Genomic DNA, 20891 nt, shown 5'->3' with positions numbered 1-20891 from the left:
TGCTTCTTGGAAATCATATTGAAACTTTAACTCAAAAAACATCAAAAGTGAATGTAAACATGAGCAAATCCTTGATTAAGTAATGTTAAGGGCAACAATCAAAATTGAAATGTAAATAACATGAATAAATTCTTGAGTAAGTAACATTCAGAGAAACATAAAAACTGAATATGAATATGAACAAGTACTTGATTAAGTAATATTAAAAGAATCATCAAACTGAATTCAAATATGAGTAAATCACATTAAGAAACATGAAACTGAATGCAAACATAACTAAATCACCAAAAAAAACAAGAAAAACTGAAAGTTAAACATACATAAGCCCTTGAGTCACAAAAGTTATATAAATGCATGGTAGAAGCAAAAAATAATGGTAACTATCCAAGTTTACAGTACATGATTGGTTCAGTCCTCTGTCCTATTCTATCTAGGTGGATATCGTTTTTCTTTATGGAAAAGTAAATTTCTTTCTTGTTGACGACACTTGATGGCTTCTTGTTTGCTGCGACCTGCTGCTTGGAGACAAGTCCTGGAGAAAATATCCTTGTGTATTTGTATGCAATAACAAGTGTGTCCTTGACTTCCTACTGAGATTGTGTATTGTGTTTATGCAAAATTTCATTGGACATTCTTACTGTAATTTTCTGAGTAACCTTGTACATTAAACAATATAACTTCACTGCTTGATACTAAAACAAAATTGGCAACTCAGTTAAAGGAACCGGTTAGTGGTTAATACTTGTAGGTTTCTTCTACTGTGACAACAATTAGTTAGCTTTCACCAATCAATATCTTGTTAGTAAGTTTTCAACAACTACTATCTTGTTAATGAGTCTTCATCAATTAACATCTTGTTAGTGAGTCTTCATCGATTATATCTTATTAGTAGTTATTTCAATCACATCTAATGGATTTGAACAAAGTAAGAAAACTAAGTATATTATTAACCCCTTCACCCCTCATATAACATTTCTGAAACGAATTCTCTTATCTTAAAATCACTTAATGTCTATCTTAACCGTCTTATTTATTCTTTTTACTTCTAAGAATGTTTCTTATGGAACGGTTAAACTTAATATACGTCTTGAAATCTTATACTGCGCTTTGAATGTTTCTTACAAATACCCAAATATTTCCCTTCAAGTCAAAATAAATTTGAAGTTAGTGCACGTAACTCAAAATTTTGCTACAAACCGACTAATTAAAGTAAGAATTGTAACAATAAAAGATTATTCCTAAGTCGACCGATGAAGGTAAACTTAGCAATAAAGAAATCAAATAAATACATGGGAATAACTGGATGAATTAATGGGTTTGTTCTTCTGCTTCACTGAAAAGTGACTCTTCGATTTCTTAGGTTATATCTAGTTCCTTCTTCTGGAATTTCTTCTGACGTCTCTGTCATTTCGGATTCTTCGACTTTCTTTCTGGTTCTCTTGACCTTGTCCCTTGTTTATCCAAAATTCTTCTTCTTCTAATGATTCAGCGTATGTGGAAGGCATTTGGTTATTCATTTTCTTAACCTTTATCTTAGTTTCTTGTACGTCTACGACCTTGTATGGTCCTGTGAATTTTGTGGCTAACTTATAATTAATACCACTTCTTACTTCCTTCTTAATATAGACTTCATCCCCTTTCTTGTAGTCTACAGGCCTTAATCCTTCTTGATGCTTCTCTATCATATTCTGCTGGGCCTTCTTCTAGATTCTTGTGCAATTGCTTGTGGATTACTTTGTTTAAAGTTTCCGATTCTTATCTTCATGATATCTTCAGAGTAATTAGGCTGTATTGGCTGATTCAGCCATGCATAAGGTAATCTGGGTTCATATCCCATCAAAGCTTTTATGGGAGTTGCACGAATACTCGTATGATGTCTTGCATTTAATGACAATTGGACTAAAGGTAAATTGACGTCCCAGTCAGGATCCTGTCCTACTGTGTGACGCAATACGTCTAAAACCTTCCTGTTATTCCTTTCTACCAAGCCATTGCTAGCTGGGTGATACGGCTGTATCGCTACCTTTTCTACCTAAAGGCGTTACAAATTTCTTGACTAATGAGTTGTTGAACTCGGTCCCACTTATCAGAGATAATGAGCTGTGGGGCAGAATATCTGCAAAATATCTTATCGAAGAGAGCAGTTGCACAATCCTTGGCACTTTTACTAGTTAGTGGTACCAACTCTGTATATCTCGTGAGCGCGTCGATACATACTAGTATATTCTTATTCCCTTTACTCGTGGTATGAAGATTAGTGATAAGATCAATAGATACTCTTTCGAATGGAGTCTGTGGGATAGGATATTTCCCTAGTGGTACTTCCTTGTCTGTTCTTCCTTTGTAGCTGTTGCATATATTGCAGCTCTTCACTATAACTACTAACATCTTTGTGAATTCCCTTCCAATGGAAAGTTCTTGGATTAATCTAATTGTCTCATCCCTTCCTGGGTGAGCTCTCATGTCATCGTCGTGCATTAGCTCAATGACCTTGTTTCTTAGACTTTTAGGTACTAACCTTTTGTGCAGTACACCTAGAAATTGACCAAATGGGTCATATTCGTGGCACATCCAAATTAATACGCCCATCTATGTGTTAGTGCATCTGTGGGGACATCCAACCTTCCTACCTAGTTCGGTTAATTCTGTTGGCTGTGTTTTCTTTCGTTTCTAACGTATTTGAGCAGTTCCCTTATATCTTCATCTCTTTCTTGTTCCTTTATGAAATTTTGCCGGGAAAGCTCCTCTGTATAATGCATGGTGAGTACATTTACGTCATTGCACATTGTTTCATTCTTTTCTTCTTCTTTACTTATCATATTTATACTAATACCTTGTGACACATATCTTGATAATGCATCTGCTACCTTATTCGTCTTCCCAGGGACATATTTCACCTCTATATCATAATCTTGGGCTGTCATGAACCAACGGGCTCTTCTTCCAGAAAAATTAGGATTCTTTAGCATTTCTACTGCAGCTGAATGATCCGTGAACACGGTTATCTTGTAACCAAAAATGATATATCTGAAATGCTTTAAAGCGTCTATTATAGCTAGAGACTCGAGGTCTGTTACTGAGTAGTTCACTTCTGAGGGCTTTAATTTCCTACTGTAATAAGCTATGGCATTATACTTGTTATCTTGTCTTTGCATTAAAACTGGGCTCCTATACCAATGTGGCTTGCGTCCGTGGCCTAAAAGAATTGCTTTGCCAAAGTCTGGGAAGCTAAGTACTGGGGGATGTGTTAATCTTTCTTTCAATTCATCAAATGCTTCTTGCTGCTCGTCTGTCCATATAAATGATACGTGTTCCTTTAAAAGTTCAGTTAGTGGAGCTGATATGACTGCAAAGTTCCCTATGAACTTGCGGTAAAAACCTGCTAAACCTAAGAATGACTTTACGTCCTTCTTGCACTGAGGTGTAGGATATTCCCTAATCGACTTAATCTTTGCGTCGTTTACTTCTACGCCCCTTTCACTTAGTGTATGCCCAAGGTAGTCTATTTTCCTTTAAGGAAGTTACACTTCTTTAATTAAGCTTCAGGTTGGCTTTTCTTAATCTCTTTAGGACTTCTCTGACTAAGTCTATATGTTCCTCTATAGTATCTGTTGCTATTACCAAATCATCTATGTAACAGTGTACGTCCTTGCCTAGTAAATCGCCCAAAATTTTATCCATTAATCTTACAAAAGTTACCGGGCTTGACTTTAGACCAAAGGCATTCTTACATACTGGTATCTGCCGTTACTAGTGGAAAAAGCAGTTAAAGGTTTACTTTCTTCGTCTAGAGGGATTTGCAAGAATCCCTGCAATAAATCTATAGTGGTGAAGTATCTCTTGGACCCTATAGTGGCGATAAGATCTCGCATTGACGGCATTGGATAAGGATCATTTTCAGTAATTTGGTTCAATTTTCTGAAATCCACAACTATTCTATAAGTTTTGTCCCTTTTAGGAACTAGCAAAACGGTGAAAAGACCATGGGGATTTAGATGGTTCTATTATTCCTTGCCTATTCATTCTTTGTACTTCTCCTTCAATGATTTCCTTCTGGGAATGTGCTACTCTATAGGCTGGTATGTAAATTGGCTTGGTGTTTGATGGAATGTCTATCTTGTGCGTTATTTCGCGTGTATTTCCCAAGGTGTCGCCGTCAAGAGCGACTATATCCTTATATTCGCACAATAAGTCTATGAATTCTTCTCTAACATGGTTTTCCTTAATGTCCTTTAAATGAGATCCTATCTTAGCTCTTCTCAGTTTTATGTCCTGAGCGTAATTTTTCATTTCTTTACTAATTGCTGCTTACGTTTCCCGTTTCTACAACTCGTATAGGTATAGAGTATACTTCTGCTAGGCCTATCTTCTGTACCGGTGTTAATTTAACCTTTCCTCCTCTGTTATTCGTAATCTGTAACGCTATTTTGCTCTGTCTGACTTCATGTAAACTAGAAGAATAATTTATTCCATTTACTTGCGACCTTTCAGTAAGCGTGAGAATTTCCTTTCCTTCAAAAAACTTGGATTTACTATACTTCTACCCAAGTACTTTCTCCCGGTGTTAAGTCTTAATTCCCTTTCTAACTTAAAATAAGTGCATTGATTTGATTCTAAGAGGTTAATGATCTGTTGTGAACTCGTGGTGCATTCTGGATATCTCCCTCTGTCTTATCCTTCTTTAAGATACCTTTCAGTGTGGGATTCTCTGTAGTCTGGGTTCTTTTAATTGACTTGCATATTGGTATTTCTAGAAATCTCACGACCGTTTTCAATCACTAGTTGTTCTCTAGGGGCATCAATGCTTATACCTTGTCTAGCCCATAGTTGGATAACCTATCAACAAATGAGCAAAAGCTAATTGTATATTCTGGCTAACAGAACATTTTCTCTTGAGCAATTCTTCCTAGCCTAAATGGAAAATCTAACTGTCCAATTACGTGGATATCATTACCCTGGACGTCTGTGATTCGACAATCTACTGCTGTGTTCAAACTTAAGTGAGAAAAATACAATCGATACACCTTTTCTGACATTATATTCTTAGGACTACCTGTATCAAAGAATGTAATAATAGGTTTCTCTAGACCCGACATGTGCGGGAATAATGGTCTATAATTATATTCATTCCTACATCAACTTTGCTAACCTGTGTAGCTGGGCTTAGCCTTGACATTCCGGACGTTCTCTCTGTTATAGAGGAAGATTCATTGTACCAGTAAGCAGAAAAATTTCCCATTGCGTCGTCCGACATTGACTGAGCTGGTTGATACCCTATACTGCTGTTTTGATTGGGATATCTATTTGGAGCGGAATCTCTATTTCTCTAACTGGGGGAGATTGACTTTGGTTTTCTACCTCTGCCTCTCGACTGAGATCTACCTCAAAGAGTTGAAACAAATTTATTTCTGCATTCTCGAGCACTATGTCCTGTTTTCTTATGGAAAGGACAGAAGGCTATCCCTCGGCAGTCACTGGCATAATGTCCTTTCTTCTGACAGTTATAACACGTGACTGTCGAAAAATCCTCCTTGAGAAGATTTACCTGGCATCTTATTCTGATTTCTAGATGGTGTCCTAGATCTATTTGGAACTCGTTTCCTTTTGTCCTATAGCGACTAAAAGGTCCTGTATATAGGATTCCCTTCAGGTCTTCTACCTAAGATTTTTTGTTTCCTCCTCGTCAATCTCTCGCTACATCATCGGATGTCTCCCACAACTTACGGGTCATCCTTGCAATGGACTTCCTTTGGCAGGCTTCCAATCATTATTGCTAGTCTAAATATTTTTTAACATGACTCATTATTGCATTTTTTGCTTGCCTCCTTCTACCTCTATCCAACCTGTGGATTCCATGAAGTTACCCCATTCATTCATATTGTTATACAACTGAGAGCTAAACTCTTGATAACGTCTTTCGTCTAACTTAAATTGACGCACGATCCTTGCCAAGCTAGTAACTGGATCTCTTTCACCAACTGTGGAATAAACCTTCGTAAAATACCGTTTCAGTTCTTCCCAATTCTTAAGATCTCGGTAAGTCTCGGAGTGGACGTATCGTTCTAAGTCTCCTCCGGCTTCCAAATCAAGATAACTCTTGGCTTCAATAAGCTTTTCTCTATCTGTCCCCCCGTTATGCTATCTAGCGTTGGTCTCCACTTGCTCTATCCAGTTTTCTAAGTTTTACAAGCTCACTGACCATCCTTTCTTCCGCAAAATTTAGCTATGTGATTAATCACATGTCCCTTATGTGTTCCCATTACTGCTGCGTTCGAATTCGCGGACTGTTTACCTTCCGGCATGGTTAATTTCCTTGTTTGACTTCTCGTGAGCATAGGCGTTCTTACGTTCTGATAAGGAGTCGGCCTCCCCTTGACCATCGACTCGTTAATGGAAATTTCTTAAGTACTGAGTATCATTATAAGTATCAAGGTTATGACAGTAATATCCCGAAAGAAAATAATGATAATAACAATAAACTGTTTTTTCTTAAGTATTCGATCACCAAAAAAAAAAAATAAAAGAATCTTCCCCAGAAATATTCTCAAAGTCTTTCGTTACCGGTAAGCGATTCTTAAACAACAACAAAAACCCTCTTAACAGTTCTGGTAAAACGATACTGAACTGACCGTAAACTGTACGCTAACGAGAGACCTCCCGTGAATTACCCTTGTTATCCTAAACAAACAAAATAAAAACAAGTAAACATTCACTCGACGTAACAAGTAAAAAGCAAATACTAAAACAAAAAAATCAAAGTATAAGAAATCACAAAAAACAACTAAAATCACAAAAAATAACATAAAATGACACAATCAAAATTCAAATTAAAATTTATAGTTATTGGTTAGTAAATATAAATGTTCGGGAAAAGGTCTTAGTAGCTGATTAGTTATAATTAGTAAAATGAAGAAATATAGAGTTTCGTTGCCAAAAAAAAAGGTTCAGTGTGAAAATCTTTTAATCTTGAAATACCAGAAATTGTCTAACTGAAATGTTAATCGCGTAATTTTACTTTTCAATAAAAAGTTTTGATGTTATGTAAGTGTGAGGATATTATTTTGGACTTAACTTCTTTCGTCGTCTTCGACTCCCGGGTTTACGTCTGACAGCTTGCGTTCGCCTACCAGCGCGTTGAATGATGCGTTGTTACGTCTGCGGGAAGGGGACTTCTCTCTCTCTCTCTCGATTGCGTTGACTGATGCGTTTTCGGAATTGTTTTCTTTCCTCTTGATATATTCTTTATGCGTTCGACATCTTGTTCTTCTAGTGGAACGACTGTTCTTGTTCTTCAGAGTGGAGTTTACTTCGCAAAGTGTGGGTGGCTTTTTTTTGGAGCGCTTTTATTGTTACAACTCGGTAACTGTCTTTGTATTTGGGGAAGCACTGGTAACTGTCTTTGGGGAGAACTTTCTTTTTCGAGTGGCGTGAATGGATTGAAATCTCTTATGCCGACACTAAACTTTTGATTCTGTTTCGCGGCCGCTGTCTTTAACTGTCATTCGTGTATTCGTATCACGTCGCTAATCACCATTTCTTTACTGTCTCTTTTGTCTCTTCCTATCCTTACCGCTCGACATCAAAGTTAATCTTCGTTGTTCCCACTATATCAAATCGTATTTATCCTCATTCGTATCCCATTCGCTCTGCCACCAATAAATCTGTGACGGTACTTTACTTTTCTCGTACAGCTCTAAGGTAACGTGTGCCGACACTGGAGGCTATACTTTGGAGAATTTGACTTATATAAATTTTTCTTACCTTGCTGAATTAGCTAAAAAGGGTTATCGTTTTGGATGAGAAATGAAGATTGATATTTTCTTAACATAGGTTTATTCTTCGTTAGGGGTTCTTACAAAGTTTTTCCACCTCCTGAGTTACTGGGCTTTTGGACTGATAAAACTTAATTGGCACTTGTTGCAATTACGAGTCTATAGGCACGAGGGAATTTTACTAAGTATTGATTGTCACTTTCACTGTCTTTGATTGCTTCGCACACCCACACTTTTGCACCTGTTCTTCTTCTGGGGATTCTTCTGTTTCTTTCTCTGTTTCACGGCCATGCCACTGCAGTTCTCCCCTCAGGCTCCCCGGTTTGTTTCTCTCTCTTGGCTTCTCTGTTCCCCTTTTTTCTCTGCTCCCCTTTTCTGCCTGCTCTCTCTCTGTCTCGCCTTTTTGTTCAGTTGAAATCTCCTTAGCCCCGCCTTTGGATTTTTGGATTTTGACTGGGTGTGGCATTTTCTGAAAGACTTCTTGTGCCTTAGTGGCTGCAAACATTATACAAGACCGCCTTCCTGTCAGGTCTTCTACAGTAATTCGTAGGCTTTGAATTTGTATACGCCTCCTTCTTCATGTCCTGGCTTCTTAGGGGCGTATCCCTTTAGTAACCTCATAGGTCATTCGTTGATACCCCTTTTGGGCTGTCTTATGACCAACACTCATGGCTTTTGATTCGTCGATACTAGAGGCCTACCTTTGGGAGGGTGGAGCTTTTAAGAATTCGGCACTCCCCTCCTTTGAACAACGGGTCATAGAATTCCTTTTTAACGTATGCCAGATGGCTCTCTCTGACCTGTTCACGAAGGGAACGGCGATTAGTCATAGGCGCTAATGAGAGTAGTTTCCAATTTCTCGAATATGCCTGGGCGATATCCCTCATCGACCATAATCTCTTGTTGGTCACTAATCGCTGGTACGGACAGAGGCTTTTTGGGGGAGATGAAAACCAGATGTCTAATGGCTAAAAGCCTAATGTTTGGAGTAACAAAATCCTTCTCTAAGATATTCCATTTTCTCTTTCTTCCTTATTATCCGTTTCGTGCCTTTTTCTAAGTATATTAAGTTATTGTCTTTTGGAATAACGACAACTGTGGCACACTATTACATATATATATATATATATATATATATAATATATATAATATATATATATCTATTATATATATAAACGTGAGTGTGTGCGTGCGTCTTGATCGCCAGTGAACTACGAAAGTGAATAGAAACTCAGGGATAAAAATAGGCGCTGGACTGACCTAACGTCAAGGATACAATAGTTGTGATATGAGACATCAGAGTCTCGAACAAGAGAAATTAATTGAGAGCAATGTCGTCTTCTCTTTTTCTTTAGTTCATCCCACCACGGAGAACAATCGCACCCGCAACTGGGCAATCAGGACAAATACCTCCCGGCACAGACCCAATCACGAGCGCCCGTCTTTTGTCTAAAAATAACCTGCCACTAATTGTCTTGTCTTTACAAGTCTTCCGACACACACGAGACCTTTAAAGGTAACACTGACGGGTAACAACTTTATTTGCAAGCCCTGGCAGGTCCTTTGTTCCGTGTCACGTTCTAGGCGGTGCAAGCAAGAGATTCTCTTTTAATACGAATGATATTTGATTGAAAATAACATACATACGGGCATGTCCTCCGCTCTGGTTTGACGATAATCACTGGAAATATAGCTGGAGTGTAATTACATGGGAGAGAGTCTCAGACACTCCCTTGAAACAGACTGTCTCAAAGCAAAATAAAGGATCCCAGAATTCGTTCGTTGCAGCTTCAACAGCTCATGAGTTTGACGCTAGAATTACTACACATTTTCCTCACTTGATAACATAGCTACACCCAATTCCAGGAAATGTATTCACATCAATTAAGAATAGTGTATACAATACCGAACAAGAATGACCTGGTCATGAGGGCATCTACAAGCAATCCAAATACCGACATCGGTCATATATGACGTCAACTGGCCTCACACCGGGCATGTCCAGTTCGTCAACCACATTCCGAAACGCTGTTTCTTATACTGAGTGGAACTACGTGAAAGGCTATAACACGACACAGACGGACCTATTAAACTCAAGCTTCAAGACATAGGCAGACCTATTAAAAAGAAACCTTCAGACATAGGTGAATCAATTAACAAAGAGCTACAAGACACAGGACCAATCAATGCTTAGCTACAAGATATAGATGGTCCCATTCAAAGGAAGCTACAATACTTATGATACATGAACCTAAAAAATTAGAAACTGTAAGACATAGCTGGTTCAATTAATAAAGAGCTACAAGACATAAAAGGACCCATTAATAAGCTACAAGACATAAAATGGGCCATTAATAAGCTACAAGACGTAGATGGACCATTTAAAAAGAAGCTACAAGACGCAGATGGACCTGTTAAGAAGAAGCTGTAAGACACAGACAGATCAATAAATAAAAGGCTGTAAGACATGGAAGGGCCTATTAATAAGTAGCTACAAAACATAGATGGGGCAGTCAAAAGAAAGCTACAAGACATACAAGGGCCTTATAAAGATGCTGTTAGACACAGATGGATCAATTAATCAAATCCTACAAGACGTAGAAGAACCTATTAATAAACAGTTACAAGACATTGATGGACCTGTTAAAAAGAAGCTACAAGAGACGGAAGGACCTGGCAAATGCAACTTCGACGAAAGGGACGGGATATTAAGGATCGTTTTGCCTCCCCAATTCTTTGTTTATGTACGTACATCCGTCCGCAAGGTTCATTTCCTGTCAAAATTAAACTTACACTTGTTCTGTTGCCCAAATTCAAATATGACAAATATTATTATTATTATTATTATTATTATTATTATTATTATTATTATTATTATTATTATTAGCAAAACTTCAACTGTAATTGGCAAAGCAGACTGCGACAAGTCCAAGGACCCCAATAGGGAAAGCAGCCTTGTATGGAAAAGAAAAACCTTAGTAAATCTTAAACTTTATGTGACAAATTAAAAAAAAAAATAAATAAATAAATTGAATAAAGCATCACGTGAGAACATGTGAGCCAGTTCACCTACAAAATAGAATGAAACCAGGTCTGCACTTCTTTACTTCCATCGATAGAAGGCAGTGGAGGAGAAGGCGCATCGGGCAACCGACCCCGTAATGTAGGGATGACGGTGGGAAAGAAGAAGAGTTGCTGCTGATTTTAGGGAATTGGAGGAAAAACGCACGAGCGCGATTTATCATGTATTTTGGTACACAAAATCGAGAACGATAGTTATGGAAGTGGTAAGAAAAGATATTCATGCTATTGACACGATGATTGAGGCGTTGTAGAATCGACTACCTCCCAGGGGAAGTTGATGGACAGACACACACACAAAAGCTTTCTCAGCTGTATATTCCATTTCGATAAACGAAGACGATTCTGTAGTCTCCACGACCCACTAAGACAACCTCCACAGTGGATTATTGCCGTCAGCGCACCTCATGCGGTGCACTGTGGGCATCACTTAGGGTTCTTTGCAGCGTCTCTTGGGCCCCTAGCTTCAGCCTGCAACCCTTTTCATTACTTTTATTGTACCTCCGTTTATATTCTCTTTCCCAGTGTGGTTTACTGACGTCGCGATGGACTGTAGGCATTCCGGAAGTATCCAACTTCTGAAAACTGTGTGAATAATAAAATATGGAATGTTTTGCCAAGGAAATTGAGAGTGAGTAGGGTTGAAAAGTGTAACAGGAGGAAAACTCGCGGATGCAAAATGAAACAACTGTTAGGAGAGTTTGGATAGCAAGGAAGTAGAAAGAGAAAATAAATGGAAGGACAGTAAAAGGAATGAAGGGGGTTGCAGCTAGGGGCCAAAGGGACGCACCAAAGAACCTCAAGCATTGCCTACAGAGCACCGGAGACAATGTGGTACTGAACCTCACTTTAGATAAATACAAAGACTTCAAATGAACAGCACATCTAGCAGTACGCGTTTTATGATGTTATCTGGTGGGATCTGGATGCAAAGGATAAAATTGAAAAACAAAAAAGTAACATAACTGAACGTCGGTTTCAGAGATTTAATACTAAGGTATGGAGTAAGAAACTTTTTAAAAAAGTTAAGATTTTGTCTAAAAAGCCAAGATGGCAGTTATCTGACGAAGACCAAACTAGGCGATGATAAACATAACACGGACGAATAAAGGTAACAAGAAAAAAAAAAACATTGGAGTGGGATGAAGAGTTTAGGTCAAAGGCCAAGCAATGGGACCTATGAGGTCATTCAGAACTGGAAAGGGAATTGAGAATAGGTAGGTTTGAAAAGTGTCACAGGAAGAAACCCTCGCTGCTGCACTATGAAATTATTGTTAAGAGGGTGGATAGTGAGATGGAAGAAAGATATGAATGGAGGTATAGTACACATGAGGTGAAAGGCGATCAAGAAAACTGGACATTTTTAGATGGGTTATAACATTTATAAAACGTTTATTACAGTTCTTCCTTCGTAAGTTGTTTCCGTCATTCTTATCTGTATTGGATATATTCTAATAAGGCTCTTCAATGACATTAGGATTCATATATCATGATGTCATTTGAAAGTGAAAACAAAACATTTCATTTCATTAATGTACGTACGCTTATATTTTCATGCGTTGACAACTATACAAACGGGCTCCGTGCGTATTAATGCGTAAATAATAATCCCTTGGTTCTGCGTCCCTCCGTCCGAGCGCTTGTGGATGAGTTGCGCAACACTGCCACCAGATGGTAAGTCAGGTCAGGAAACGTGTCGCCCAATGGGACGCAGTCATGACTCAGGAATGGCTTCCCGAAGGTTAATCTTCTAATGCAATGCACTGTTCGTCTTTGATAGACAGCACAACCTCTCTCGCGTAACACAACATCGGCTACGGAAGGCAACTACGCTACAGAAAGCCCTCATATAAAGGAGGCTCCCTTTTCAGAATCCGTGTGGCCTTGTCAGCGTCCGTGATCACAGTGATTGGTGGAGTGGGACGTCTCAAGTTTTCAGTCTACAAATAATTCTTGTAACATATTCAAATTTGTTACCACCGTTGTGACTCGACTCTGTTTCAGTTTACGCCGGGTTCGTAATCGCTTTCTTGGTTAGAAATATTGAAAACATACTGAAATATTTATGACTTTTTCAACAGAAGAAAACTCCAATTTATATACTGCCAGTGTAAGAATAATTGTTTTACCTTCATATGTATATGATTTTCCATCGCTACCTTTAATCATAATGCTACAGTATACTTAACGTTGAGTGAGTTTGAAGTGTACTAACTATATTTTCTCCAAAATTTTACGATTTCATTTTTTTTTAACCAGAGAAAACTATGGGCATACACGGCTGAATACAAATGATTCACTCATTCAATTTTAGTCTGTCGATATTTTCTCAGTGGAAGACTGGGACCAGACAACTCCGGGTGAAATTCCAGGCCTGCTCATTTTTGTAGTGTTTGAACCGGATACTTCGAAGTGCGCACCTTGGTGAACATGACTCCGCCTTAGTGACCGGAGATCCTGAAATTGAATGGAACTGAATATATAAGCAAGGCCCAAAGGCAAATCACAGGGACCTATGAGGTCATTCAGGGCTAAAACGGATATTGGCGGTAAAAGGTCTGAAAGGTGCAACAGGAAGAAAACCTCGTATAGTTGCACTATTAATCAATTGTTAGACGAGGGTGGAAAGTAAGATGGAAGAGAAGATGAACGGAGGTACAGTAAAAGCAAAGCAAAGAACCTTTGCTGACGGCACTAACCCCCTACGGGGGATACGGCGAGATCTTCAGTCAATAAAGGAAAAAAGGACATCCCTAAATAGGCGGACGTATGCAGATGAGCACATCAAATTCCTATGATTTTGAATTCTATACATAACACCGCAAAGTGTGTATAGAAGTAGCCTTCAACTCAGCGGTTTATTTTTGTTTTATTTGAAAAAGTTAGTCTTATCAGACCAGTGGGGTTAAATCAGCTCTTCTAATGCTGGCCCAAAGGATTAGTTAGTAATCTTACGTACAGAATGTTTTTACAATAAATTAGATTTTATTTAGGAGATTGTAGATTTGAAAGAAAAAATAAAATTTATATTACTCCAAAAAAAAGTTGTTTATTTTTCGCTAGAAATGCTTTCGTTGTGCGGTTTTGAAATGTAGGTTTCTTGGTCATTGATAAATCTGGCATCTATGATAATAAAATCCAAGTGGATCTTGTTTGCCCTCTCCTGGGTAATAGTAGGGGAAACATGACATAACAACCCACACCCTGCAAACCAGTTTGTCCGCCCTAGCTAGGGTGGGGTAGGAAGGGTAATGGGAGGGTAGGGGACACCTCTACCCTCCTCCTGTAAACCTGTTTTTCCGTCCCGGGTGGGGACGGGGATAGGGAAGGGTAGGGGAGACAGCAGTGCCGGGTTGCAAATTCTCGAGATGTATACTAGTACTGCACCAGCCCTATTTTTTTTTATTTTTGCTATGACCCTACGTTAGGTTGGGTTAGGTCAAGATATTCCACTTCCAAATCAGTCATTTGGGTGTAGGAAACATAATGAGACTACTTTCAAGAAGATTCCATGGTTAGTTTTTAAGGTGTGGCGTCCTACTTTTTTTCAGGGAAGGTCTTGTACTCTGTTACAGTTCGAGAACATGCTGCCGGGTTCCAGCGCGCGTAGCGAGCGCCAGCAACCTAGTTCTGTTATAAAGAGGACAAATGTCACGAAGCTGTCGCAAGGGTCATGGATAACATAGACAGCATCTATCTGGAACTTGTTTTAAAGACGATGAAAATTCCTTTTCCACTGGCCTTAGCCGAACTTAACGATTCTGTTCTCACTACGCCTTTTTATATGTATGTATGTATGTATGTATGTATGTAGTAAGTTATTATATATATTATTAGATATATATAAATATAATATATATATAGATAGATGCTTTAAAAATCACAGTAGATGCACGTGACTTCATTAAATAAGCGAATACCACAGGAAAATGATAGGCAGAAATCCAAGCGCTTTCGTCTAAAGATAAAAGCGCTTGGATTTCTGCCAATCATTTTCCTGTGGTATATATATATAGATATATATATATATATATAATATATATATATATATATATATATATATATATATACATATATATATATAGATAGATAGATAGATAGATAGATAGATACTTAGAAAAATAAGTAGCTAGACTGAAAGATATAAGGTATCTAACCAGTAAGAACAAAATCTAGCAAAACCTTTACAATTCGAAACTTACAAACAAAACCCTCACAAAATTAATATTCAATTAACGGCAAAGCAGGACACTTCTTTTTCGAACCAAATACGGAAATACCGGAAAGAATACATTATTATCTCCGACATGAATTTGAAGTTCCTCGTTGGACGAGCTGGTTACGCGCTCGACTAACGATCTCAGGGTCAGAGTTCAATTCCCCGCTCTGACAACGCGGAACCAGAGGAATTAATTTCTGGTGATAGAAATTCATTTCGCGGTAATGGTTCGGATTCCACAATAAGCTGCAGGTCCCGTTGCTAAGTAACCAATTGGTTCCCAGGCACGTAAAAATATCTGGTCCTTCTTGCCAGCCCTGGGAGCGCTGTTAATCGGCTCAGTGGTCTGGTAAAACTAAGATATACTTAGCTTTGCCCTTCATTAATCACCATATCGCAAATCACTGAGACAGTGATATATTGGGAAGTTTTGTGACATTTAGGCCTACACAATTAGCCCTAAGTTGTTGTCTGACCAATCGTGTTTTATTAATTTATTGAGCAATAATATTATCTTGTGATTCTGTTCATCTGACTGTCCTGATACAAGTAAAATATTCTTCTACATTAATATATATAAAACAGACACACACACCCCACACTCACTAAAACACACACACACACACACACACACACACACACACATATATATATATATATATATATATATATATATATATATATATATATATAATTCAAAAAAATAAAATAAAAAAGGGAGAGACCTTTACCCAGAATGCTGACCAAACCAAAATTGTGTAATAGTGTCAAGCTCATAGAACCGCTTTTTGTTTACTGCTGCCCTCGGTTAACAACTGATCTTTATTATAGCAAAAAGTCTTCTACAAACTTTCCACTACTTTACAAAGAAAAAGACGAGAGAGAGAGAGAGAGAGAGAGAGAGAGAGAGAGAGAGAGAGAGAGAGAGAGAGAGCCAACCAATCTCAAGAGAAAAATGAGTTTTACCGATCAGGGATTTGGGATTACTCATGTCCTCCATTCACACCAGGGCGAATAATCTCGGTTTTCTTTGTCTTCCCACGTACGGCCTCCTCAACACAAGGCTCAACCTCCCAGATAGTGGTCCCCGAACTAGGACTGACATTTCTTGGGGGTCATTCTCTAAGATGGGACTACTTGGTGGTCACTATCTAGGAAAGATCCCTGCATTTACTTTCCTAGATAGTGACCCTAACAAGGGTCGCGGGTTGTTATCTAGGAGTGATATTTTGTTGGGGGTCATTATCTAAGGTGGGACTACTTGGTGGTCGCTATCTAGGGAAAATCCCTGGATCACTTGGGCACAGGAGGTCGTTTCTATAATATTTGCTTTAACAATTCGACGGGTAGGTAGCACAGATGACTTTTACTCATTAATACTACAATCATACATAAATTGAATATATAGGATTTAGGCCAAAGGCCAAGCCCTGGGACCTATGAGGTCATTCAGTGCTGAAACAGAAACTGACAAGAGGAAAACGTCGCAGTTGCACCATGAATTAATTGTTAGAAGAGGGTGGAACGTAAGATTTTGATTGATTGTGAGTTATCTGGCGTCACAACTACCAGGTTCACCGACGCCGACTGGAAAGTAAGATGGAAGAAAGAGAACATGAAAGGAGGTATGGTCCTTAAGTAATGCCTACAGTAAATCACATGAGGTGCACTGACGGCGCTAACCCTTACGGGAAAAGAGAATATAAACGGAGGTACAATAAAGGAATGAAAAGGGTTGCAGGCTGAAGCTATAGGGACCCAAGAGACGCTGCAAATAACCCTAAGTGATGCCCACAGTGCACCGCATGAGATGCGCTGACGGCAATAACCCACTCTGGAGGCTGTCTTAGTGGGTCCTGGAGCCTTCAGAATCGTCTTCGTTAATCGAAATGGAATATACAGCCGAGAAAGCATTTGTGTGTATGTCTGTCCACCAACTTCCCTTGGGAGGTTGTCAATAGTAAGAATATCTTTTCCTGCCACATCCATTACTATCGTTCTCGATTTTGTGTACCAAAATGCATGATCAATCGCGCTCGTGCGTTTTTCCTTCAATTCTCAAAAACAGCAGCAACTCTTCTTCTTTCCCACCGTTATCCCTACATTACGGGGTCGGTTGCCCGATGCGTCTTCTCCTCCACTGTCTTTTATCAAAGGCGTCATCCTCCACCAAACCTCTTCTCTCCATATCTTCTTTCACTTTATCTCGCCATCGAATTCTCTGTCTCCATCTCGATCTTCTTCCTCTAAAAGGTTCCTCCCAATCCCTCTTCACTCCCTCCTCGTCATCCATCAGCAACTACCCTGTACTCAATTGGTCTACAAAAGCAAGGTTGTCGCCAACTAGCCCAAATTTGAATTCAAAGGTTTACAAACTCGCAACAGTGAATTCGTGAAATCTGAAGGACCATATCGTATATTAGTGACTGTATCTCAGCTTGTTTACGAAACAACTTTTTCTTTTCTTATTAGAAATTCAGATATATGTATGCTGATTTTTTCTTAAATATAACTTCTACAGGAGCTAGAAAAAAAATCAATTTCCCCACTTTTAAAGTGTACTTCCAGAGATCACGAGAAATAGAAGAATGGAATATTGTTAAACAAAATTTCCACGAAATAAAACTGTTTTCACTTTCACTCCATCGAGTTTTTATTTAATATAAATTATGAAATCTCAAGCAAATACTACTAAAATGACTTTTATATTTAAAGAGATGCCACTCAAAGTAAATCTAAACAAATAGGAAGTAACAAGAACAAGATATGGACAAAGGGATGACATAACACTAGATTGAGAGATAATTAATGAAGTCGAACCTTTCAAAATTTGGGCTGAAATTTAGTTAAAGACTAAAAAAGGCAAACTGGACAATGAAGAATGTGAACAAGATTCTGAAATCAAATACAACAGACTTATACAAAGCTAATAATACATGTACGTAAGTCTATGAAAAAGTAAATATTGGTATGGATTAAACTACCTGACAAAAAAAAATTGAGATTGAAACTTTAAAGAAATTACAGACTTTCCATACCTAGGTAAGAACCAAGTATGAACATGCATAAAAATTAAACATAAGCACGCACTGCATAATTATACACTTATAAATTTTTTCACCATCAGCAATTGTTTTATCCATTTATGAAGTGCTACAAGGTAGAAACCTTCTAGTTCTCGGTAAGCCTCTAGGCATGAATTCACTACCCTTATGCTCTTCTGCTTGAATACAACTGAACTGTAATACTTCACAGCTTGGTCAATTCGTGTGTGTGTGTGTGTGTGTGTGTGTGTGTGTGTGTGTGTGTGTGTGTGTGTGTGTGTGTGTGTGTGTGTGTGTGAAAATTACGTGAAATAACCCAAGATACAAAAGCAAAAATCTTTCCGATCAGCTTACTAATAATTAGGCTTTTCTTGTCATAGTGCAAACCAATTCCTTACACCAGAACCGATCTAACATCACGAAACAGACCAGTGTTATCGTAAGGCTGAAGCTATTAGCTCTTACTTATTTTAAACTATTTCGTAAATTATAATCGGTCTCTGTCATTGAGTTATAATTCATAATCTTCCTCCATTCACATTTTCAATTTGATTCCGTGCCACATTTTGAAACCTACAAGCTGCTCAGTGACGGAAAACATACCGCAACCTTCATTATATTCCTACTAGCTGACCAACCCGGCGCTGCTCGGGAAAACTCTTGACTGACGACCGATAAACTCTCTCTCTCTCTCTCTCTCTCTCTCTCTCTCTCTCTCTCTCTCTCTCTCTCTCTCTCTCCTCCTCCTCCTCCTCCTCCTTCCTCCTCCTCCTCCTCCTCCTCTCAAACAGAAAAGCACATTTAAGCTCAGTTACGATTTCAATGTAAATACCTAACATTACAGCAAAGCACTCTATAATTTGTATATAAAATGCATAAAATGCCATGTCCCAAACATAAAATCTAATTCCTATAAATTTTTTTTTCAAATACTCCATTTTCGTAGCTTTCTAATAAAGCATAAATCAGACATACAGCAGCGACCATAATTTAAAAAAACACACACACATTTACACTAGGAACACTTAAAATTCTGATTCATTATCTCAGGAACAATGACTCTGAGAGTGCACTCAAATCTCAGTCAAACGTGTCACAAACAAACGTCACAAACATATCACATACATATCATGAACAAGTTGAAAACAAGTCAATGACCGCAAGCGGAAAACGACTCTATGGACAAATCTGGATAATCGCAGAAAGCATTGATTAGGGCTAGACAAGTATTCAACTTGTCTTCGACTTGATTGCCGCGTGTTTACAAGTTTCAAGGTTGACTTCCAACCTAGATACACTTCAGCAACGGATATCGTGATCCCTGAACTGAAAGGCTGGGAAGGGTCCTCTTTCCTCTCGTAACCTTTGAGCGCGGACACTTCATTATCAGATGTATTTGCTTTATCAAGATAAGGTACTGTAAAAGGGTTAAGCTGAGCTTTGGATGATTCTCGTTCCCGAAATGGAGATCTTTCCTAGATAGTGGGCCCCCTGGTCTATATCTACTTTGCGGCGTGTTTAGTTTAGAGCAACCCCGTTGGAGAGTATACCTTAAAAACATAAACCAAAGACTGTAAATCTCATCAAGATCATGACCCCCCAAGAAATATTAGTCCTAAATAACGACCCCAGTAAACCCTTGCGGGTCACCATACCTAGGAACGAACCCGAATGGTTTAGCGAACCTCGTCCCACCATTCTGAATAAATTAAAAGCCAATTAAAAAGATTTCTTAAATCTAAACATCAGTGTTAAGAAAAAAAATCTACTATGAAAATAATGAATACGAGTGACTGGTAATACGTACACATGGAAACACTGCAATATTTGAAAACGTACAAGGATCAAGCTTAGAGCTGCTTTGCCTACGCGGACAATTAACCAAAAATCGAGTCTGGGGTCTAATATATTAATGATCATATCAAGGGAGACTGGCCGACACCTTTATAGCCTTGTTCCCGGTCCTTTGTAAGACATTTTGTTTTCACTAAACTTTGAATAATGCAACTGCTTCATTAATGTAACTGCTTCATTCGTAGTTATTATATAAATTAAGGTTTATATATAATAATATATAGTATATGTATACACAATAATAATATATATATATATATACACGAATAATAATACTGGTTTGATTTTTTTATCTTGATATTTGATTATTGAATTACATTTAAAATACCAGACACAGTATGTGTGCGAGTGCGTGAGTGTATGTGTCCATAAACGCAATGCATGAATCAAACATCAGGGGTAGAAAAAGAAAAAGGAAAAAAAAATCAGCATTTCTAATGACTACTCCATCAGAAGACAATACCGGTAACTCCACTGACAAAGACCCAGCCAACAGATGACAACCGAGGAGGACCTTGGGGCCAAAGCACATGGCACAGACGAAGACTTGCGGTCAACCACACTGCACACCCATCCCTAGACTCAACACGCCCACAGCCATCCCCCCCCCCCCCCCCCCCCCCCCCCCCCCCCCCCCCCCCCCCCGCCCCCCAACCTTTTATTTTTTTTCTTTATTTTTTTTTTTTTTTTTTTTTTCTTTTCAACCAGACAACTCCCTCCCCCGACAACCACCGACACACCGATACCCCGTGCAGTTTCAATGGTAAAAGTAGGAGCTTTCTCTTCCTTTTTCTTTTCCTTTCTTTTCTAATAAGCGAATACCTTTCTCTTGTAAGAAAGTAATAATTGGATAGAAATATATATATATACATATATATATAATATATATATATATATATATATATATATATATATTAATAT

At 38.4% G+C, this 20891-nt stretch overlaps 1 protein-coding gene and 1 long non-coding RNA gene across 3 annotated transcripts in view; one reads left to right on the top strand and one right to left on the bottom strand.

The window, feature by feature from the left end:
• LOC135197878 (dual serine/threonine and tyrosine protein kinase-like) overlaps positions 1-20891 on the bottom strand; it is a 110211-nt gene that overhangs the window by 48930 nt on the left and 40390 nt on the right. The gene's annotated exons all lie outside the window — the stretch shown is intronic.
• Positions 12591-13897, top strand: LOC135197880 (uncharacterized). Its single transcript, XR_010310672.1, has 2 exons — positions 12591-12867; positions 13113-13897. It is a non-coding gene; the product is annotated as an uncharacterized LOC135197880 (long non-coding RNA).

This window comes from Macrobrachium nipponense, chromosome 21, assembly GCF_015104395.2.
Source record: "Macrobrachium nipponense isolate FS-2020 chromosome 21, ASM1510439v2, whole genome shotgun sequence".
Lineage (NCBI taxonomy): Eukaryota > Metazoa > Arthropoda > Malacostraca > Decapoda > Palaemonidae > Macrobrachium > Macrobrachium nipponense.
Note: the sequence above shows the minus strand (reverse complement) of the source record. Positions and strands in the feature narration are given on the sequence as shown.